This window comes from Manis javanica, chromosome 2 (genome assembly GCF_040802235.1).
Source record: "Manis javanica isolate MJ-LG chromosome 2, MJ_LKY, whole genome shotgun sequence".
Lineage (NCBI taxonomy): Eukaryota > Metazoa > Chordata > Mammalia > Pholidota > Manidae > Manis > Manis javanica.
In genome coordinates, this window is record NC_133157.1 from 10210559 (window position 1) to 10213872 (window position 3314).

Genomic DNA, 3314 nt, shown 5'->3' on the forward strand with positions numbered 1-3314 from the left:
ATCTTTGGGTCGGTTATGCTGTCAATGGGTCTCCCTTTCTCATTTTCTGCCCCTTTTCTCAGTGGCGTCTTTCTTTGTCCTTCTACACTGTACCCTAACCCCAGCCTCACAGTTCTGTCTCTCTCCTCTCCACTTTAAGTTTCTGGGTCTCTGGTTTGTTTGTTCCTTGTTCCACCTCCAGGAAATAGGCCTGGCACTTTGGGAAAGTCCCCACTTAGAAGAGGGAATCTGGGCTTTGTTTGCTTGGAGAGGGAGGGAGGGAGACCCTGGGTCAGTACTACAGCCCTTCTCCTTCCCCTCTGGGTGGGTCTTATGGCCTGGGACCACCTGGGCTGGAGCTTGAAGGAAAAGACAAATAGGCCACCCAGGGGCTCTGGCAGAGTGGAGAGGACTGAGCTGCAAGGCAGGGAGGGTTCTGGGCTCCCACTGGCTGGACTGGAATCCTGGTGCCATCGTGCCCTTTGTGTCATGTGATAACTTGGGAAAGACACCGTGTCTCTCTTAACCTGAGTTTCCAGCTCTGAAATGTTGCTCATGGCAGGTGAGGGGAAAATGCTACTTACCTCCAAGGAAGGTAGAGAGGGTTTGAGACCACAGGTGAAGAATGGTTAGTAGGGGACCAGCATGTAGGAGCACTTTGGCAGTAGGCCTTGCCGTTACTCATGCCTCATCCAACAAGGGCAAGGGCAGAGGTGGGGCAACACAGAGGAAGGGGATGTCAGAAAACAGCCGGGTGACTAGGGGTGAAGAGCACCCAGCTAAGTGGTGAAGTGACAGCTGACCGCCTACAGAGAAAGCTACAGGACAGAAGGAGCAAGCAGCAGAGCTGTATGTTTGGTGCAGAGGCAAGCAGTCATTCAACAAACACTGATGCTTCCTCGGTGCTGGCTGCTGTGGGCCTGGAGATAAATCATCCCTAAGCCTTTCCTCCAGGGCTCCCCAGGCTGGCATGAGTCATTTATGGAAGGGCAAAGAGTGCTCAGGATGATGATGTAACCTCAGACCCAAATAGAAAGGGCCCCTGAGAACAGATCTGCCAGTCCTTCACCTTGTCTGCTTGTGTTTTGCTAACATTTACTGAGTACACACAACATGTCAGGCAACCACAGAGTATGTGTATTGTCTCATTTTAGCCTTAGTTTATGGAGAGGACATGAGGCCCAGAGAGGGGAAGTAACTAGTCCCAGGTCACACAGTAAGTAAGTGGCAGAACTAGGATTTAATCCAGCAAATCTCTTTCTCAGGGCTCAAGGCCTTATCAGGAGACTGGCAAAGCCAGGCTGGTTCTTTCCATGGCATCATGGTGTTGGAAGACCCTGTTTGTCCTGTTTAAGAAGGCAGGGAAAATGGACCCAATTTCACAGTCTCCCATCAGAAGAGGTACAAAGGACCATAATTATTATTACATGTATGTGACATGTCAGTGGTGTAGGGTTTTCTGGACTATTTCTTTCTTAAATTCAGGGGATGAGTGGTATTGATCCAGAAACAAAATCACTACATTAGAATGGGGAGGGTAGTTAGGTTCAGCCATATGCAAGGGAAATGAATCTTGTAAAAACTTCTCTGGGTGAAAGAGGCATAATTATGAGGTCATGTACATTAGGAAATAAGTTGTATATTATGTAAGTAGAATTAGCATACAGTCATCCCCCTTTATCTACCTGGGATATGTTCCAAGACCCACAGTGGATGTCTGAAATGGCAGATAGTACTAAACCCTATATATATTGTTTTTTTCCTATATATACATAGCTATGATAAAGTTTAATTTATAAATTAGGTACAGTAAACGATTAACAACAATAAGTAATGAAATAGAACAATTATAGCAAGATACTGGAATATAAGTTTTGTGAATGTGGTCTCTCTCAAATTATCTTATTGTACTGTACTCACCCTTCTTGTGATGGTGTTAGATGAAGTGAGGTGAATGATGTAGGCACTATGACGTAGTGTTAGGCTACTATTGACCCTCTGATCATGCCTCAGAACATGTGCTTTCAAACTGCAAGAGAAACCACAGACAATGGGGGACGACTGTGCATGTTATCAGAATCACTTGGTTATGACTGTCAGTAAATTATTGTCTTGTATGTATTTTCACAATAAAAATATGTTTTGTGCGGCACTATGAGGAAGACACACTAGATTTTACGATATAATTGGTTTCAGTTATCCAGAACAATCCCTCTCATTCCAAGCTGGGTGAGTGTTCTGTGTGATTTGCCTATTTCCTCAAATAAAGAGGATTATAGGGGAACTGTCAGCGTGATTGCCCCATGGTCCTCCGTGCCACTCCCCAACCCCCAGGAAGAATAGCTGGGAGGTAAATTCTCTAGGGACAGAGACTTCTTCCCTTTTCTTGTCTTTTCCCCAGGTCCTAGACCAGTGCCTGGCACCCAGTGTGCATTCAGTAAATGTGAGATGAATGTAGGAGTTCACAAAAGAGGGCCTTGTGTATGGGAGGGGTGCAAAGCAGAGCAACTTGGGCCCTACAGACCAGGCCACTAAGGACCTGTCTGGGCCTAAGACTGGACAGGGACATCCCAGTTTGTGGGGAGGCCTGGTCTTCTAGATAAAGCCCCCTTTCCTCTGCCCGGCCCTCTTCTGGCCTACCTACCCACTTGGGCCAACCAAGGGCCACTGTCACCAACCACCTGGCCCTGGAGGCAGCCTCAGCCCAGCATCAACTTCCCCAGCTATCAACTGGGAGCATCAGCAGCTCATGGCAGGTGGTGGCATTCGGAGAAGCAAACATGGAATGCACATAGGAGGTGTTCAGTCGGCTCACCTGCTCGCCTTCCATCCCCTCTTCCTTTCTTCACCTTCTGGAAGAGTAAAAAGACCAGGCCAAAGCAGCAGGACATCTGGTCAAGTCATCCATGCCCCTGCTTCCACGCCACCCCACCCTGACTTCAATCCCTTGTCTGGGCCAGGCTGGACCCCAGAGGGACCAGGCCCCAGAGAGGTAGCCTTTCAAGGGGAGAGCAGCCAGGCTACAGGCTGGGTGGGGGAGTTGCCCATAAATCAGGCCCCACTCCCACCCAGTCGCTAACAAGCGGGGCTGCCTACCCGCCTACGTGGGGTCCCTGCCTCTGGGCTCCCACAGCGGCCTGGAACAGCCAGCTGGCCAAGGCCTGCAGAGTGCCTTGGCCTCCGCCCCCACCCGCGGCCCCCAGATAGATAGGGGTATTTTTTTTTTCTTTTAGGAGAAGAAAAAAAATAGACCTAAATGAAGAGAAACACCAACAAAGAAGGAGGCCTGCAAAGTCACGTGGGGGCAGAGACCAATTGGGCCTCCGGTGGCCCCC